Raw genomic sequence first — 20,908 nt, 5'->3', positions numbered from 1 at the left:
TGGCCACCTTCTGATATTGATTAAAAACTGCTGCATTTTGTTGCTTAAGTCATATTCTGCTAACACAATATTAACCAAAATACTTAGCACTATCTAGACTAGTGAGGCTGCATAGAACGTATTATTATCAAGAAATTTTTTGGGGGGTTGAGTTCCTCTTTAAGATGTGATAGTTGTGATTTTGCCCAGAGGATAAAGAATATATGCCCCATATGTGTTGCTCCAGGCTTTTTTTTTTTTTTTTTAAAGTTTTAAAGTAAACTTCATCTGGGAGTGACATTAAGCAGCTTGAGGAAAGGACTTGGCCAATTTTTTGGGAAGAATTGTTCACCGCTTGTTTGCAAATCAAGACAAAAAAAAATCGTTCTCACTCGTCCAGGTTGCTCTTAAGACGAGGTACCACTGATTTGCTTAGCTTGTTACTTTAATCTTAAAGTTATGACTTTTTATTCTGACTAAATACTGTATGTCGTAGTTGTGAGGATTATACATTTTGCGAGGCAACATTTTCAACATTAGGACATTTTATTTGCTAAGGCATTTAGAAATGTTTAATTTACCTTAGCAACTAATGGAAAAAGTATTTGTCTAAGACCGCTTTTCCAGTGTTGCATTGGGTTGAGAATTGTCACCTATAGCGAAGTTTAAACAAACAAACAAGCCTCCTCACACCTTGTCATTTGTCTGACTTGGCTGGATGTTATTGAAGCCAACTTCAAGGCCTCCGCAGCAGCTGCAATCACTTATGTCAGTCGGCCTCAGTTCTCAGACCCTCTGTGCCCTCGGCCGGCATCCCATCAGCCTCGGGGAGGCGGGGGTCACAGCTCCTCACACTCGGTTTCAACCCTCCACGCTGGCTGCGCTGCCTCGCTGAAACCTGCTCGACCTCGACGGAGGTGACCGGCGAACGGCACAAGAGCGCCGGCAGTGTAGAATATGAGGGTCGTCTTTTTGCCAAGTGATTCCAAGTGGATCAGCTTCCTTTGTTTCCGCACATGGAGCTCAAGTTCATAGTGGGCTGGGCTTTGGGAAGCACTGTGCTGCCCAATGGCAGGCCGGCATCCCTGTGTGGCTCCTGTGATTTACGGCGCATCATTAAGTCTGTGCATTCCTTCTCCCAGTTGGCCCAGGTGGTGGTGGAACCCACAGGAGCACGGCAGAGCCAAGAGGAGATGCCTTGCCAGCTATTATATATTATATTTAATTTGCAAGGCTAACTGGTTGTCAATCAATTTATAATTATGAAAGCAGAGTGATTTGACATAACTGCGATGTAAAAGTCTTAAGTGGAAAACACTTAAGAGTATGATGTGTGTAATTTGTACCTGGTGTGAAACATTCATTATATGATTCATATTAAAAGTGGTGGGAAGTAGTAAAGTCTAGTACAAGTACTTACTGTATTGGTTGATTTTCCATCTTTCTGTATTTGACTTGAATATTTATTTTTGATGACCCCCCCCCCTTTTACTCCCTACATTTGAAAACGGATATACTTTCTGTACTTTCTGCTCCTTACTTTATTAAAATAGGTTTGATTAACACATTGTAAAAAAAACAAAAACAAACAAACAAAAAAACCAAGCTTGAGTGATTGAGAGGGACAACGGCGGTGAGAAACATGAACCAGGGGTGCACAATATTAGGAGAGTCAAGATATTGCCCATACATGGTCATATTTAAGAAAACTTTTTTTTTTTTTTTTGACAGATTAAAAATCACAAGTTTTTAATCTAAAAGACACAAGAAAATTGATTTTTGTTGTTGTTGTCACTAGCTAATTCAGGGTTAGCAAAGCCAAGGGAAGATTAGCAACAAGTCAAGCTAATCCTAGCTAGCTAGAGCTAGCTCTTAAACAACATCTGTCATAAACATGATTTTAATTACATTTAATTGATAAAAGAGGGTAACTATTTTGTGTTGGTAAGTTTTTTTGTTGTTTTTTTTTTCCCAATTGTGGAAAGCTATCAAAATGGGTTTGTATATAAATGTTTATACATTTTTTTTTCTTTCAACTTTTATTAAAGCAAATTAGTTAAATAAATTAGAATTCGACAGCCTTTTTTTTTAACACAAGTATTTGTATTTCTACTCAAGTACAAAGTATGAATACTTTTGCCACCTCTTCATATTAATGTGTTGGAACTCTGCACCCACAGCCTTGTGACTGAGGTCATCTGCCATGTCTCAGTCCCAACTTGAGTCATGTGAGATTTTTGGAGCTGCTTTGCCCTCTAGTGGCAAGGCAACGCACTGGAGTCCATCAGACCACCATCAGCACACCCCAGCCCTTCACCACCACCCCATACCTCCTCCTCCAACACTCAGCCCAGCAGACAACCAGTGCACAGGCCACATGCCTCCACTTTGAACATATAAGATAATCTGCACATGATTCCAGAGTGACTGTAAACAAAATGGGTTGTCTTTGAATGCATCATTTTCCAAGATGACTTCAATATTTGCAAGGCTACAAAAAAATAAAAATAAATAATAAAATCCTGGCACGCCTTGCTGCTTTAAGATGAGTGACACTCTGTGGTTGCTGCTGACAAAAGAGGCCGCCCACAGCAAGTGAGTGCTCATCTTGATTTATCGCTTTTATCTTTCATCATATTTACACGAACTTGAACATGCACGGTACATGAAGAATTAAAAGACTGCAGGCTGTACAGTATCAACAGCCCCATTTTGCCGGTGAAATATCTTCTGTTGGGCTTGTACGACGTTTATATTACATATTTCTCTTCTTCTGTTCTTTCCATTATGAGTCTTGAGGAGAAGTGAAGGTTGGAGCAGCTCTTGGCCGCAGCGCAGTGTTGTGATGAGGTACTTCCTGTGTGTGTGTGAGTGAGTCTAATTGTTGTTGGTGTTGGTGAGAAGCTCCTCTGACATGAGGTAACGTGAGACTTGAGTACGAGGGCCATTTGCTCGTGTTTGACCACAGATGTCTTGACCCGGTCAACAGGACGGGTCCAGTTTTTGACTTCTGGCAAATCTCTGTCGCACGGCATTGGTCAGTTCACACCCAGTCGCTTGAGCAGCAAGACCATTTGCATAGAGTCACCCAGTAAATTGCGCCCAGACTGCAGTGTGTGGTCTGTTGCCAGTTGCACAACTCTGAATTGCACCGATAGGAGGTGTCCTGGCTGGCTCGCCAATATTTTATTCATCCATCCATCCATCCATCCATCCATCCATTTTCTTAACCGCTTATTCCTCACAATCATCGCGGGGGTGCTGGAGCTTATCCCAGGCGGCTTCGGGCAGTAGCCAATATCATACACCAATAAAATTCATAAATCAGGGTAGCTATTGCAACAGCAAGGTTGCTAGTCTCCCTAACTTGAGACATTGCAACTTCCATGTTGAGGATTTAATAATGCAGCAGTGCATTTAAGTGTAACAGTAATACTTAATTACCGGTTACATTGACGGTGTCTTGAGCATAACCAACTAAAAGCTTTGTTTGCACCATGGCTGACATAAAAATTCATCTCACATTTTGACCGCATAAACAAATAAATTGCATTTTGAATAATTCATCATGCAACAATATGTTTGAACCCTTATGTACAATAATTTTAATACATTTTGATTGTGATGAAATGCAAAAGCATTTCTTTGTTTTTTGTTTTGTTTTTTCAAAAAGTGACTCAACTCAATTTATTATCATGCTTTACTTTCCATGCATGAGTAAAGCCTAAAACAATTTACTTTATGCCATAATGGGCCCCTTTTTAATGATGAAGCCAGGCCACAAGAAAATGTGTGACCAACTCATATAACTCCCGGAGAAAACCTTGCAAACAGCACATGTACGCACGCACACACAAACACACATCCCAGATGATTCCTGCTTGCTGACACAGTAAACCAACAGCCGTCACCCAAAATAAATGTTCCGGCCAATAGGAAAGCAATATTGCAATGCATCATTTTAAGTGAGTGGACCTCTGTGCCGCAACGCATGTCTCTTAACCTTTCCTTGATTTGTCTTGCTGTATTAGCTCTCTGCAACAGCAGTACTTAAAGTTCAGCCTGCTTTTACACCAGTGGCCATCCGTGGATTTTATCCTGGACTTTTAGTGTAGAATAATGTGACTCAATCGACTTCCTAATTCAACATCACGTTGCAATAATGAAACTTCAATTTTGGACTATAGAAAAACACAACCGGCACATAACTTTGTCACATCATCTTTTGCAGGTCACTATAGACGTGTAATTGGTTCTAAAACGTTTTGCTCTGAGCAGCCAATCAGAAGACGCAAAACTGTCAATTTGAGGATGACTCTTTTCTGTTACGGTATGACCAAAATGAATGCCCATAAAAGCATACTTGAATGAGTTTGGAGCAGAATAAAGAATGAATGAGTGCAACTTTCGCGACGCGCTTCCAGCGCACCAACATCACATGGTTCATGTCAGCAGAAAGCTGATAAGACAGGGTCATCTCAGGGTGAAGGAGCCAGTAAGCTCCCCTAAATACTTGAAGCTAAGGTCGGTATTAACGTCTTTTGAAAGCCAAAAACGTTCATCATGCACATTCCCAGAAAAAAGGATAAGTGAACGCGGCTTATCGGTGGGGCAGGAACCTCAAAAGTCTGACTTTTGTATGCTTGATAACATACCTGACTTGTGGTCTTGTGTTACATCCAATGCATTAGTGAAGTGCAGTAGAAGTTTTTCCCAGTTTCCAGCCATTACTTAGTGGATTTTTTTGCTTTTTGTTGTGAGTCAAAATTCGAGACCGTGTGAAAATGACTTGAAGCTTGTCTGACCACAGAACTGGAGGGTCTTTACTTCAAACAACTGCTTTCCTGGCTGCTTGTGAGCTACTAGTGAAATGCTAGGCGCTAAGCTAACTTGATCCTGTTTCTGGCTAGCATTAATGACTAAACAATGCATTCTAACTCTGATCTCCTTGTCCAAAGTCAGCGGTGTTATCTACTGAGCCATCTTGCCGCCACTAATGTTTTCCAAGAATTTTACATTAAATTTACTTCACCTTCAGTACACCAAACTGTCCAAAATGGCGGCCAGCTTCAGCACTTCCCGCCCAAATCTAAAAATAATTAACACAACCTTAGGTAAAAGTAACCCAATTGCTCAAAACCCAGCAAATGGGATAAGGAAAACAATGCAGCATTTTTAGCGCCGAGTGCTGAGTTTTAATTATTAATTTTGAGTTTGTACAATAAATTTTTGCCAAGGGACTATATAATCCAATCAAAATTTACCGTTACCATGAATGGACTTGATTTATGTTGTGATATTAATCTTAGGCCGTATTGCCCAGCCCTGGTTTCAAGTTAGGCCAACGAACAACTTGTTTTTGATTTGTATCAATCAATAATCAAGAAAAAAAAACATCTTAACCGCTTTCCAGTCGCACACAACACCCGACCACTTGTTATTTTGATTGGATTGTCGCCACAAGAAGGAAGTTGTAAACCAGACAGACTCCCTGTGCAGGAAGTATCCCATCTTTGTCACCTTAAGGTTCTCATTGCAGCTTTTACAACCATGATACTTGTTTTATACTTACAGGCCGTTAAACAACACTACCGTTTACGATTACACAAACTGATCACAGTGCCGAGAACAGTCGAATTGTTTCGGATTGGCAAGTTTAATTTTTAGGACTCGTTTATGTTGTGTTTATTCCTCTCTCATGCCCCGGACACTTTGCTAAGTCCAACCCTTCATTAAGCCTTATTACACCCACCACTCACTCAACATCTGGCTTGGGGCTCACAGAATGCCTCATTTGCCCTGTTTTTTATTGCAGCCATATAGTTGGAGCTGTAAATGCCGATGTGCCTGTGTATTGTTGTCTGGTGCGGGGACCACGCGCAGGCATGCTAATGTTCATGCTAGTGTCTTCTAGGATTTAGCGACCTGTGTATCTACTACTACAGAATATGGTTCTGTGTAAGTTACATAAAAAAATAAAAAAAGTACATTGCATACGTACATGTTCATGTTACGTTCCCATAAATGTACATGGGGGCAAATCACTCACCTACTTTATTACAATAGAAAATTTTGACAAAAATGGAGCCAAACCTACTGGCTTACTGCACATGATGACACCTGTTAATTATTATCATTATTATTATTATTGTCATTATTATTATTATTAACTACATATATTGGCACTGGTTCAAATGTTCAAATATTCATATGTGTATACGGATGTTGGATTTTTTATTTTTTTTTGTCCAATCAGATTTCAGCCTAAATGTGTTGCCATGTTATTCAAATCTGCCCCTCAAAAACAATAGTGCTGGCCTATGTAACTTAAAATTATCTTAGCAATGTTTCTCCAACCAATCAGATTTCAGTTTCATCCTCTGCCATTTGTTGATGATGTCATCGTTTTTCTGTCCTCCAAGTGTTTGGTCAGAGCGAATCTTGTGACAGCCAATCTTGACTAGCAAGATACATAGTGATCATTTTGATTCTGATCTACTCCAGATAATCTACGTGGTTATATTGTGGTTTTGTAGTACTGATGGTTTCCTTAATGACATGGTAGATGATGTCAAGAGGTCGATTAAGTCAGGTAAGTCCACATTGAAGCCCCAGGTTCCAAATTCCACTGAGGTTAAGATATAATTCAGCATGATTTTTCTTGGTAATTTTATTTTAAAATCGTTTAGCCTTGGTTGAAGTCTGCACTCTACTGATTACATACTTGTTGAAGTAGAATTACAGTCCCGAGTGAGTGTATTGGGTGTGGAGTGCGAGCGGGCTGTTCAGTTCAGTCCCTGGCCTGTGATTGGGTGAAGGTCAGGTGATGAAGTTGCGTGAGGAGGGGGAGACTGGCAGCTCTATAACTCCTTCAGACAGCTTTGTCATCTGTGCCAATGACCCACCAGGGAGCCGGCCCTAATATCAAGCCCAATGCTGACGGATGACCTCGGCTCCAGCTGTTAAGACGCTGTCACGGACACACGCACCTCCCCGGCCTGTCTGCCAAGTGTGTGCGTGGCCGATTGTGTGATTGTGAGTGTTGCATGACGGGATGTTGATCAACCTTGACGGCACTCAGTTTGCAAGTACAGGTGAAGGAAGCTGCACCCTCTCAAAGGGCCGCAATTCCATTTCGCTTAATGATGTACTCACATTCTGTACTTAAGTGCAACTTGTGTAGGAAAAATAGACGAGTGAAAGTTTAGTAAAGTAAAAAAACAAACAAAAAAACTGAACAAACTGAAACGCAGACATTCTAGATAAAACAACAACATTGGGTAAAAAATAATCCAAAAAAGGACTGACCCAACTTTTTAGGTTAATAATTCAACCCAATAAGTTGGGTCAAGAACAGCCCAATATTTTGGGTTTTGTACTTTGTATTTTGGGTTATTCATTTTGACCCAATTTTTGGGTTTAAATATATAAACCAAAAAAAAATTGTGTCTGTCCCTTTTTTACTCATACTAGGTTATTTTTTACCTAATTGTTTTTAGAATGTACATAAGTACTCCTTGGCACGATGCTATTTGTTAGCATTTCGATGACATTTTGCAATGTTTGTTAGCATTAAGCTAAACAGAGTATCAAAAGTCATGTTGCTGTTTTAAATACACAACCACACAGTTTTCTTAGCACACTTAAAACAGCTGAGTCAAAAAATAACCAAATTTTGGTATTTAGAAAAAAAAAAATTGGGCTGACCCAGTACTTGGTTTTGACCCAATTTTACAACCCCCCAAAATTGGGATGTTTAGATACAAAATAACCCACAGTTGGGTCAAATTCTCTGAAATACACAACAAAAACATGCATTTTTATTTACACTCTTAAAATGGCTGGGTCAAAAATAACCTAATTTTAGAAAAGAAACCCCCCCCCAATAATAATAATAAAAATAAATAAAAAATTGGGCCGACCCGCTACTTGGGTTTGACCCAACCTTACAACCCCCCAAAAATTGGGTTGTTTTTATACAAAATTACCCATAATTGGGTCAAATTGACCCAAGCAGCGTCAATCAGATTTTTTTTACAATATATATATTTTATTTATTTATTTTTTTACCCAAAAGGCTGTATGTGAAAAGGCTTGTCCATTCTTACAAGCTAAAATAAGAATTGTCAAAGTATACCTGATGTTGCGGACCATTGCGTGCATTTAATTGTACACGTGGCTCAAGCACACCTCCCAGCAAAGGACGTGAGGTGTGAACCACCCCTGGTGAGATGAATTCCAATTTCATGTGCTATACCCAGCCTGCCGCCGCTCTCGTATTGTTTCATTGTTCTGCCTGGCTTCTTTCAACACGCGCGGTTCATAGCGGCCCAAGTGTACACTACACTACACTACAGTACATGGCAGGAAGGAAGAGGGGCTTGGCGGTGGGGGGTTGGGAGCAGGATCCCAAACCATAAAACCTGGCAGCCGACCCGCTGTATTGTTCACGCCGCCATTCCCGCCCAGGTCTCAGTGTTCTCTCTCCCCATGCTCGGTGTATCCTGTCCTTTCAGGGGCTGTAAATGTTGTTGTTGTTGTTTGTCAGACACACATGATTGCAGTCCAGGCTAGCTCATTTGTCTTTGTTCCGTCCACTGCTGGTGGACTGGTGGCAGGAAGGTGGCTGAGCCAAAAGGAGAAATAAATGAATGATGATGTTATTGAGGTTGCATGTAGCATGCCTTTCACTATTGGAGCAATAAAATAAATACATAAACGCAAATGAAGCCTCTCATTGGACTTTTAACACATTGAAGTGCCTCCCTACAGCACCACCATGTGGCTGCATGTTTGGAAGCATGAAGGGTTGCAGAGAACGGTGTGACAATTATGGATCACATGTTTCAAATCAGTATTTACTCATAGAAATAATTGACTAATATTTTAAAAAATATAATTTTGTTTTATAAGTGATTACCCTGGCGTCCTTGAGTCAAAATCCAATTTGATTTCATTTCACAAAAGCTTCACTCACCAGTAAGTCAATGTTGTTGAATCGGCGCCCTCTGCTGGCAGGGTACAGAGAAGGCGGGTTAAATTTTGGGCTATATTATGCTCAATGAAAACTGAACCCTTTAATTGCTTCACGGACAGTGACATAGATCATTTAAAATGATCAATTATTCAAAGATATGAAGGGTTGGATGGTTATAGTCATTTTAAACATTACTTTAATATATTATTCTACATAACTTTCCTTTTGTTTTTTCTTTGCATAATTTCCCATTTCTATTTGCTGTGGTGACGAGATGACCTCTTGTGCGGTTAATACGTTGTCTTGTCTTCTCCCTCCTGGGTCCAGCAGAACAGTAAAGATAGCCCAGAAAACATGCTCTCTCATCCTGGCTGTAAATAGAAGCTACACACTTGGGAGAATTTTTTTTTTCCCTTGTTAACTTTGTGTTAAATGCAACCTGAAACCTTTTTTGAGGTCAGAAAGCCTGCCGATGATAAATTAACAGTTTGCAGATACTGTCATTTTAAATGTTTGAGAAGACACGATGGTAAATTTAGGCAATCACTGATTCATGTTTTTACATCCCAGTCTCACATTTGAGACTTTTTCTTAAAAGAATATTGAACCATTAAGTATCTCTCTATCTATAGTATCAATCGCTAATGTAAATAACATGATATCATTGCTCTTGTTCTAGACCTATAGGTCAATCAATGGGCCATATTCTAGGACCTCCTGTCAACGATGGGCCCAAATAGTCTGATTCCTTTCTTGGCTGTCTATAAGTTGGCCGCGGTGCCACTCGAAGTCATGCGGGTCACACGCTTCCCTCCGCCGTCGCTCGCCAGCAACCTTCCAGCTGAAAAATGAACCGGAGGGCTACATGAAGCAAGATAGCTTGACACCGCCATTTGTTCGGCTCAGGTGTACTCAGGCAGACAGCAACAGGGCCACAAGCTACACGAGACACTCATTCTTCAAAGCGCACTCAATACAGATACACTCAACTATCTGTACTGTACTGCGGACAAGGAGACACTTTCTCTTAGCGGAGAATGCAGGTTGTAGGCAGAGACGCTCACATTCATCAGGATACTGGATGTCACCAAAGGAGCATTTAATACACTGCACTGTAGTGTACACTTCCAAAGTTGACATTACAAATCTGAGTCATGCAGGGGCTAGTTTTGTCATTTCAACCAAAATTGAGAATTACTATCTTGGAACTTAAAATATTGTACGACTATTGCCTCTCATATCGCCTCTATATGTGATGGTGTACCTATAAAATGTTTAGTACACGTGCCCTCGTCCACAAGAAGCAGAATTAAAGTGCAAATTGAGGTGCCAAGAAACTTGTTCAAGTTTTCAAGAAAGTTTATGTATTCACTGCAATAGAGTGACGTGGTTTAAATATTCATCATGTGCAAATCGCCAGAGGCAAGAATGAGTTATGCCTTAACTGGTATGCTGATTGTCTCAAGGTCTCATACCGCTGCATGCCCGTATAAAAACAAACCGCTCTGCGTCGCGTGCGGCGAATTTGAATGTGATCCATCGTCGCTGCCTGCAGGAAATGAAATGTCCTTTAGTTAACGGCACAAATTACAGGTGGCCCACGGTGAGAAGACCTTTCCGACAAATAGATTTAGAGCGGAAATGATTCTCACTTGAATTGCTGCCGTTCAATTGTGCCTACAGAGATGAAACGAGCGAGGATATTTGGAGACAGTGTCTGGATCCAGCTGTGATGAAGCAGATGTTAAGGTGGCAATGAATATGCCAGTTATCATCATTAGATGACATTAAACTACATTACCGGAAAATTCAGTCTCTTGAGCGCAGCTGCATAAGAACCGTACCCTACTGAATTAAAAAAAAAAAAGAAAAAAAAAAAAAAGGAACTTTGGTGTACTTTTGATAGTTGACCATTCTGGTGTACACGCCTTAGCCTGACAGTGGCAGTATTGACACAGGTAGAGTTGATTAACGATGCCAAGAAGAAGTCGACAATCGGCTAACTAACAGAATTTAAGCTAACGCTAACTAGTGTCACCTGTTCTAATTGTCCCCACAGAGCAGAGAGAATACTGTATAAATGTGAGTATTGGATGTTCTATTTGTACGATTACCCTGATGTTCATGCTCAAATAACAGTTATTTGATTGTTTAAAATGGCTGCAGCAGTAGTGATACTTATTTCCTTTAGCTAGCTGGCTAGCTAGATGAGTTATGTTTGTACAGTATAATTAAAAGATTTGGTGTTAAAATGAACATTTATGAAGAATAAAGAGCTTGAAGCAAAACTTTACCTTTCATTGAGAAGTTCGGAATTGTAAGCAATGTGTCAAAATGAATACATTGCTAAACAACATTCACAGCTGGGCAGAATGATGTTTATATTTTGTTTTTGATGAGTATTGATGGTTTCTCAGCTGTTATGATAGTGTGATTTGTTGGCTGGCAAATTTGTGGTATGAGGTCACAATGTGCTGCTACCAGCTTTCAAATTGTGATGAGGATTCATTTGTGATTTTCAGCTGCTATTTGAGGTGTCAACACTTAAATGCTGCACACAGCAGCACTTTGATTCTTTAAGCCACACACAAGTTGTGATCATATTAGCTCTGAGATAAATCCGTCAGTTCCAAGCAGGCAAATGTGAGCAAACCGGGCTTCGATGCCAATTTAGGTTGCCTCTCCAGCGGGCGACTTGAGCCCGGTGAGTGATGAAGTGTTGGACTTCAGTAATGAGACTGTTTACAGGGCGTGCTTGTTTCACATGAATCAAGCCCAGTGTGTGGTTAGATAAATACCTGCCCTGCGTGCGCCAAGCCAGTCAAAGCTCGTCCCCTCCGTGCAGGAAATGGCGGCCAAATTCCTGTGGAATGAATGAAGAGGAAACCTGCGAGTGGCAGGCCAGCCACAAGCGCCCTCTCTGGAAGTCGAGCGGTGGAAAAGCCGTGGCCCTTCCCCTGGCGAGGACCCTGGGCCGGGGCCCGCTAGGTGAGACTGATGGAATAATAATACACATCCTGAGTGTTCTTTTCATTAGCAGCATGGCTTCGTGTTTTTCATCATTCTGCTGAGAGAAATGGAGAGACCCTTATTTCTGAGCTGGACAAATTACCTTTTCCCCTGTGGGAGATGCAGCTGCATTCAATATTGCCGTGTGTGTGTGTGTGTGTTTGTGTCAGTGTGATGTAGCTAGAGGTTGTGGCTGGTTACTGGGATTTCCTGTGGAAACGATAATTATCTACAACAGGCACCAGCACTGATAACAAACTACAGAAAACATCATTCAAAATAAAACGGCAGGATTAATTTCTTCCGCCAGAACATTTAAACATGTTGTGTAAGGTTTATAAGTAAATGAGCTAGAAAGGAATTCTGATGTGTCATCCTTTCACTTTTCAGGCTTGGTTAAAAACAGAAAATATGAGTTTTGTTGTTTTCTATTAACTGCGCTCCAACCTCTTAAGCTTGTGAACATAACATGACCAAACTCAGAAAACAGGTGAGCCAGGATTGGTTGTTTCCTGAGCCCTGAGCAACTGTGATGTCATTTTCAGTCGACAATTGGCAAAATGGCTGACCTCTGAGAGGGATTTTGTTGCTCAAGTCATATTCCGAAAACACAATATTAATCAGAATGCCATTTTTAGACCAGTGGGTGGGGGTGGGGGGGCATAAAACATATTGTAAAGAATATTTTTTGGTTGACGTCCCTTTTAAAACTCTAGAACAGCCTATTTCTGTTTACATTATTTCCTAGGGAACATTTGTTTCAAAATCTAAACTAGTTTTCTTTTTAATTGGATTGGTCCAGAATGGACTATCCTGCATTTGTACCCTTTTCACACTTTCTATTAGTTCTTTCCTGGATTTCCTTGTGAACAAAGATGCCCCCATACAACACTTTGTTGTGTCAGGTTAAGCTTCGAAATTGAAAACAACAACCTCCATTGATAACGTGTGAAAATGCCAGGCAGTTTGACCTGAAGTTAAGGACGCATTATCGGTGATTCATACCAAGCCAAGTGTTCCCTCCATTAACTCCACAACGCAGCTCATATCCTAGCTGACCTATTTTCCCAATTACCTCCGCCGTTACTCACAACTTCCTGTCCACGCCGTCATTCAAGATCCGATCTCAAAGGAACTCTTCCGAAGGCCACATTGGCACACATCTTTCTGCATCCTTATTACCTGGCCCCACAGTCCAAGAGTTACTGCGCCTTTCAAATGTAAGCACCGGGAGTGATAAATCTCTTGTGCTAATGCAGACGCTTCAGAGTTTCTGATTGTAAATAAAGTCATGGGAGACGTGGGGTATTTACTGCACGGGGAGAGCCTTGAGCAAAGGGCTGCCCTTCTGCTAAAAACATATGGGTGTGTGGGTTTGCAGCCAATCTGGATGCACTTAGAAAATATCATCACTTGTGATTTTTTTATAGTATAGAAGTATACTACCAACTTACAAGTTTTTCCAGTTATGAACCAGTCAACAAATTGTGTGCTTTGTGTTGCAAAAATGACCCCTCATTGTATTTAACCAGACTCCGTAGAGTAACTTTGTTTTATTAAAGTCTGCTTGCTTAATTCTAACAATTAATGGGAAAGGTCATAGACTATCTTAAAAAAAGCTAGCTTTGTTTTCAAAGCAGTTGTTTACCTTTTAAATAACAAATTTTAACATGTGACAAAAACAGATCCAGATAGAACAGTTATAACTGTCCTTCAAGTGTCAGGGTTACATGACTAATAAAGTGTCACTTGATTGGCTGAATGTTGGATGAATTTAGAAATTACTTTGCTCATAACCCCAATGTTGACGTCTGAGTTTGAATTTGAATTTAGAATGGATTTTTAAAATTAATAATATTTTTTTCAGTTGCTGAATTGTTTGTGAATAATTTATTGGGGAGATCCTGAATTTTTACATGTCAAAATAGATTTAAAAAATGATAACTATCTTCATACTTCATTAATTGAAAAAAAAAAAAAAGAATATTTAAGTTTTATTTTGGTGCAAAAAACATTTTAGGAACTAAAAATTCAGATTCTTATTGCACAGTATTTGAGGAAATTCTGACTTCAGACCACACGACACACATTCATTCATTCCATCCATCCTCGTTGCCTAAACTTTCCCAATGTGTTCATATTTCAGCAATAAAAACCTCCTTAGGCATTAGTTGTCAAATAGCAAGGAGGACAGTTTATTCCGAGTCAATATAGCTTTTCCTCCTCATCATCATCATCTGAGCGTCATCCATCTCCGCGCCCAAACACCACTGACACATTAATGGCCTCTGATAATACATCCATCCTGTCACAAGCAGCTGATAATCAAGTTGTTTCCACGGCAGCCATCGACATTTGCGCTTAATCAATGTTCCATTTCTGCCACCAGAGACGTTGCTACGTTCTTTTGTGTGACCAGAGCTTATGTAATGTGCATTGTTACAGTATATACCTTAAAAAGAAATTTAATAGGATACTATGGATCACTGCTAGTTAGGGGAATCACACAACCGATTTTCGCTGTTTTTATATAGCCTACTATCACTAATTAGAACACATTGTAATGCAACCGCAAGTGGTCAAAAAGAGACACAGCCGCCTGTGCATTTTTAATGTCTTTATTGAACAAACAGGAAGTAAGCAAGAATGTGATTAGGGCATGTACTCACAAGCTGCTGATGGCCACAACCTAGCCAACTCTACAGTTTCATTTCCTGGCGCCCACGTCACTCACCAGAACAGGCCCATGTTCTAAATCTATACATGTTTACTTGCACGAGAGATCCAAATTTAAACGATGTAGTTTTTCCAAGTCAAAATATCTGTTGCTTGGCAGTGTTTAGATTAGCTTGGAGTGGAAATCACCTTCACGCAGACCATCAAGTGCCGGTTGCTTCGGAATGGACCACACACAGGTATCAAGGAACACATTCCAGATGGCTGGCCAACGACGCAAACTCCCTTCGCGGTCGGTAAACGCGGCAGACGGCTTCAGCCTACGGCATCTCGCGTCATCTGCCGCGGACGTCTAATCCCAAAAAGTGCGCTTTGCTTCCGTAGGTGATGTTAATGAAGTGCCCTTACCACACGTTATCTGCATGGTCGGCATGAAGGAAAGTATCCCAACGGGTATAGTACAGATGGAGCTATTAAAGGCGAGCTGCAGCATTTCTGTGCCAAACATATTGGAAAATGAGCCAGAACAATGGATCCTATTTAAAATCTATAGCTAAAGTTCACAGAAAAATAACCACTAGAGATGAGGGAAATTTTCTATAGCAATAGACTGAGCGTCTAAGGTTTGTTTTGTGCATGTTATGGACTCCATATTAAACGCCAACAAATACAATACCTTCTCAGCATTACATCATCACACATTTAAACTCGCTTCTCCACAGCAGTTGACATAAACTTCCAGTCTGCATTTCTATTTGACACCATTTGGTCCTTTAATAGGACGCTACACCAGCAGGAGGGGGTTATATTTTTTTCTGGCATATTCTCTCACTCATCACGGGGTCTTTTTCCTTGCAGTGCTCAGAAAGTGTCAGGAGACAAGGTTGGTGATGTTAGGTTTAAAGTAATAAACAAATGTTCTAGCTACTTGATTTTATTATGTTTGTGGTGATTACCGTCACATGGAAGCGTCTTCTCTGCATGAGCTGTGTAGTTAAAAACGGGTATTGCAACTTTGCTTATCAAATGTATGATTTCACTTTTTGCCCATTTGCACGAGGTTTGGGACTTGATGCTATAGGAACACAGACTGGCCGCATCGTTCCATTATACCAATTAAAAGAAGACCTGGTGTGCAAAAACTGAGAAACCTGTGCAGCTGCACTCTGCATTTCTTACGTTAAGTTTGGGCAATGAATAGTCAATAGTTTTGCTACAAAAACAGTCGAACAAGTAAACATATTTTGTAGTTGCCTACTCGATGAAAGTCTAGTCAAATTCAGTGAATCGATTATGTGATGAAATCTTCATGTTGTTTTCAAGTCCTTGTCTCTGCTTAATCTGCCGTAGTCTAGTCTTCTTTAAGTACTTTAACTTGCATTACCAGCTTATGCAAATGATAATGAGCATAGCAGAGCGTTTGTTTTTGTTTTTTGTTTTTTTAAGATGCTGACAGAGCAGCAAAAAATCTCAAAGTTTGAAAACACCGAATGCTACTCAGAGCGGATATACAATGTGAGCTGGAGTGAAGATATAGATGACGGTTTGACAAATGATTATGATGATTCTGATGTTTCCCACAGACAATTCCACGTTTTCATTTCCTGGTAAATTGTCTGCGCTTACCCCCTCCCCGCCTCCTTTCTTCGCTTTGTGGTTTTATTAAAGCTAACATTTGTCAGCTGAAAGATTGTTGATATGCAAAATGTGGGGCGTGCACACACCCCTCTCGCACTTTACTAAAACTGGCTGTTTGAGAAATGACATATGAGAATTGCCCTGCTTTGACACAACAGATAAGACACATGAGTAATGTGCAGAAGATTTTAGAGTTATTACTCTTTATTACATTTATGTATCTGTTATTTATAACTAGTATTGTTAGGGCTTATGTCACAGAAGAGAAAGTGTTGCATTTTGGGGTGTTTCAAAGCTGTATGGGAGCAATTCCCAATAATTGTGTATATTGAGGATGAAAATCTCATTACAAAGTCAAAATTAAGAAAATACATTTTCGAGGGTAGCTCGGTAGCCTAATGGTTTGTACATCTACCACAGAGTAATCAAGAATGTTTTTGATTGATATTGAAATCAAGATTGATAAACGCAATTATTCTTTGATTCAGAAATCGTATTTATTCAGCTAACAAAACTCAATTTTAAATATAACTTGAAAGGACAACTAGAAAACAAATGAGTCCCAAGTAAAATAATATATTAAAACACTTCAGATTCAAATTTCAAAAACTAAACTTATTGGAACACCCTTTTTAAAGTATTCCTGAGCACCTGTTCTCACAAATCCACTGTCAAGAAATGAGACTAAACAAAAGGCAAAACATGCTGTTTATTTGTCTCTCCCAGTTTAAGGTTTCTGCAAGCTGACAAACCAAACGAGAGAATTAAATATTGTATAATTAAACACTAAAATGTTCAACCAAACAATATCAATTTATTTTACCAAAGCCTGCTACCTTAACGCTAACATTATGAATAACTAATGGAACGATGGGCTAATGGAAATTAGCGTAGCTGTTACGGTAATTGTAAACAATTGCTACTTTAACACACACGGAGCGGCAACACATAGGCTAAGCACAGAGCACACAAAAATACTCACAGGCATATGTTCATTCTGCTCCGTGGGAACGACAATTAATATGAGTCTTTCTTTTTCTTCTTAATTATGTGTTGAACTCCTTACAATAGACCAGTACTCCCCAGCATGTTGTGGCACAGCATGGTATTACATTGAAGGCGAGTGGTTTCTAAATTCCAACATGAATGGAGACTGCGAAAACTCGTAAAAAAAATAAATAAAAATAAAATAAAAAATCGCTTAATAATCTATGCAATAGCTGTATTAGCGGGAGTGCTAACTGAACCGCGGTATCTAGCTATCTAGCTAGCTTGTTATCTATCTATCTATCTATCTATCTGTCTGTCTGTCTGTCTGTCTGTCTATACACGCTATCTATCTATCTATCTATCTATCTATCTATCTATCTATCTATCTATCTATCTATCTATCTATCTGTCTGTCTGTCTGTCTGTCTGTCTGTCTATACACGCTAGCTAGCTATCTATCTATCTATCTAGCTAAGTTAGTGGTTGTCGTGTGAATTAGCTTGACTGATATATTCTGTCGCAATGTTCAAATATTCTAACTTTGATATCTTTACTTTATGCCAAAGTATGGCCTTAAAAAAAGTTATTTAAAAAAAAATAAAAATCAAATTCATTCTACTGAATATAATTTCTGCTCCCGAGATGGAGTGAGAGGCTCATGCTGCGTGAGGAAATTGTCCCACTAAGGGACTCTTCCCCCTCACATTGCTGAGCAGCATTTCGCCATACAAATGGAAACGCAGCCTATTTGTCAGGAGGCGCACATGGCTCTCCACGTTGAGTCGCCACGGAGCCAGGAGGCACGTCAGCGAAGGCTGCTGTTACCACTCAGAGTGGTGTTGAGCTTGTCACCTCGGGCGCAGTGGCCACCGTTCTGGAGACTGGCTGCTTTCATTACAGAAATCATTAGAGGAATTACACAGGTCCTCGCTATAGATTTCTGTGTGATGATTGCCCTGGATTTAGTTTACTTCGTATGGCAATGTGTATGACTTGAATAAAACGCCACAATAGCCACCTGTATAATTCATAGTGGAACTGTCAAATGATACCAGATACCAATTTCAATTTCAAATTACCTCATAAAGTCACAAAATATATCAGTTCAACCTGCACTTAATTCAGTAAGTTCACATGGCTCATATCGTGAAAAACTTGTAAGGTCACTTATATCTTAAGACTTAAGTAACTAACTTGAGACTTAACTTAAGACACTTAAGTTAGAACTGCTGTAGTTTTTCTTTGAACTCTTTTCAAATAATTTTACAGTATTAACTGTGTCTATACAGGTTTTATAACAAATTTCTTGTTTGTAGTCACTTTATTTCCAATCGGAAAATTAGTTTGAAAAACTGGAAACAAACTGTAAACCAGCGAGTTTCAAGAACAAAGTACAAAAAGTGCCACCTTGACAAGGGGTCGCCTTCTTTTATGGAGAAAAACCATACCCTTAACTCCCGCCTCTTTTTTTCCCCCTGCATTCTGATTGGTCAGATAAAATGAGGCACCATCCACTACCATATCAGCTTTTACATTATTTGAGATTATGAATATCTGTAGTATCGCCTATGAAGGTACTTTACAAGGTTACCTCCTATTGTGACAATTTTCCCTTTTATTCAGCCATTATGAAAATAACCCGATTGCCCATTAGAACCTGTGCAGCTGCCTCTGGGACTATTTTCTGCATTTTGATACTCTTCACTGAGCTGAGTTATATGAACAAAATTGCTTTTGTTTTCATGGGTATCTTTAGGAATTGTATTTTTCTTATGGTTGAATTATTGAATAGGTTAAAAATAATGTTGCAATGCAATGGTCGGGTTTTGGATGGCATCTTTCAGTGAAGACTCTTGACATGAAACGCAAACATATTTCCTCACTGTTGTTTCTCTGCTTCTGTCATCTGGTAATCATCAAACAATCATTCCAGATCTCTGTGTATTTGCAGCAAAGCCCTCCCCCCACTCACCTCGGTACAATCATTTTTCATGCTTACGTTGTCATGACCTGCTGGAGTGTGTATTCGGGGGATGTTTCTGATGCGCTGTCCCGAGCCTCAGAATAATGTAAGAGCACTGGTGTGTTTCCTCAGCGGCCGGGGGAGCGGATTGCCATAAAATATTAATGACTCGGAAGCCCGGCCACATGACAAGATGAATGTAATTGGCCCTCGCGGCTCTATCTGCGCATGTTAATGAGATGGGATGGTATTTAAATCAGCGGCGCCCCGGACTCGAAAGCCACAAACAAAGACACGGGCAGAGAGCAGGGAGGCAGCGCACATATGAAAATATCATTTTAAAACTTTGCATTATTTATGCCTTTTGATTGAATGTATTTATTTGTGGAGAGAGAACAGAGGTTAAGGTATGGAATACCCTTTGAGCATTTATTCGATACCCTTGTGCTCTACTAGTATGCTCTGAGGCCTCACTAGTAAGACAATTCAGCACACTAGTATCTGACTTACTAGTAATGTTTTTGTTCCGCACTACTATATAACATTGCACATTAGTCGGACATTTTACTAGTGTAATCTGTGCACAACTAGCACTAGATGTTAATGGCTAACAGATGTCAACTAGTGCACAATTTTGTCTCACTAGTAAGATGCAGTTATGCTACTAGTACGCCAAAGTTGTACAAATAGTGGGAACAAAGAGTGCGCTAGAAGTGTAACAATCGATTACTTGTTAACAAGTAATCAATTATAAAATTAATCAAATTCATGTTTTGAGATATTGTTTATCTACAAATTGTCAAAATACTTTGAATTTCAGCTACATCTCAGCCATCAGCTGCATCAGTAGTTTTCGGATCTTTATTTATTTGTTATATTTTTCCTGGATATTTGTTTTAGTTTATTTTGTGTCATACTACAGACCATACCAGTAACTTTTTTTTTTTTTACATTTCTGCACTGTCAATTTTAAGCCCTGAAGTATACTAGTACATGGCAAGGCAAGGCAAGGCAAGTTTATTTGTATAGCACATTTCATACACAAGGCAACTCAATGTGCTTTACATGGAACATAAGATGAATATCTTGGATATCCATTTGAAGGTCTATGTACCACTAGTTGCAGTTGTAGTAATACTGAGGCCAAAGACCTATACTAGTGCATGCTTAAAGTGATACTTGACTTATTTAGCCATTTTTGGCAGTCAAACATTAATATTTTGCCTATAATAAATTTGATATTTTTATTATTTTTAATGTAAAATTAGTACCTTAAAAACCCATTTTGCAAATTGCTGTCGACTGAAAATGACATCACAAGGGCTCAGGTAACCAATCACAGCTCAGCTTGTGAATGTCACATGACCAAACCTAGAAAACAGTGTCATTTTCAGTTGACAGCAAGTTGCAAAATGTGTTTTTAAAGGTATTAATTGTACGTGAAAAATAATGAAAGTATCAAATGAATTATAGACAAAATATTAACTTTTTATTGCTATAATGAGCTAAATAAGTGAAGTATCCCTTTAAGCTAGTTATGAATGATATTGAAATGATACTTTGCTCTACTAATATCATTTTTCCACAACTACTTGACACTACTGTACAACATTATGCACACTAGTAGGACAGCTTTGTCAATGATGGCAGTATTCAAACAACTACATGCTAATAGT

The 20,908-nt window shown here is 39.5% G+C and overlaps 1 long non-coding RNA gene across 2 annotated transcripts in view; it reads left to right on the top strand.

The window, feature by feature from the left end:
* The window catches only part of LOC144030727 (uncharacterized), a 76,914-nt gene that overhangs the window by 22,809 nt on the left and 33,197 nt on the right, over window positions 1-20,908 (top strand). The window contains exon 4 of one of the 2 annotated variants that reach the window (XR_013287341.1): window positions 11,802-11,944. The exons of the other annotated variant lie outside the window; for it this stretch is intronic. This is a non-coding gene — a long non-coding RNA (uncharacterized LOC144030727). The remainder of the gene's footprint in view (window positions 1-11,801; window positions 11,945-20,908) is intronic. 2 annotated transcript variants of the gene reach the window in all.

The sequence above is a fragment of the Festucalex cinctus genome, chromosome 11, assembly GCF_051991245.1.
Source record: "Festucalex cinctus isolate MCC-2025b chromosome 11, RoL_Fcin_1.0, whole genome shotgun sequence".
NCBI lineage: Eukaryota > Metazoa > Chordata > Actinopteri > Syngnathiformes > Syngnathidae > Festucalex > Festucalex cinctus.
Note: the sequence above shows the minus strand (reverse complement) of the source record. Positions and strands in the feature narration are given on the sequence as shown.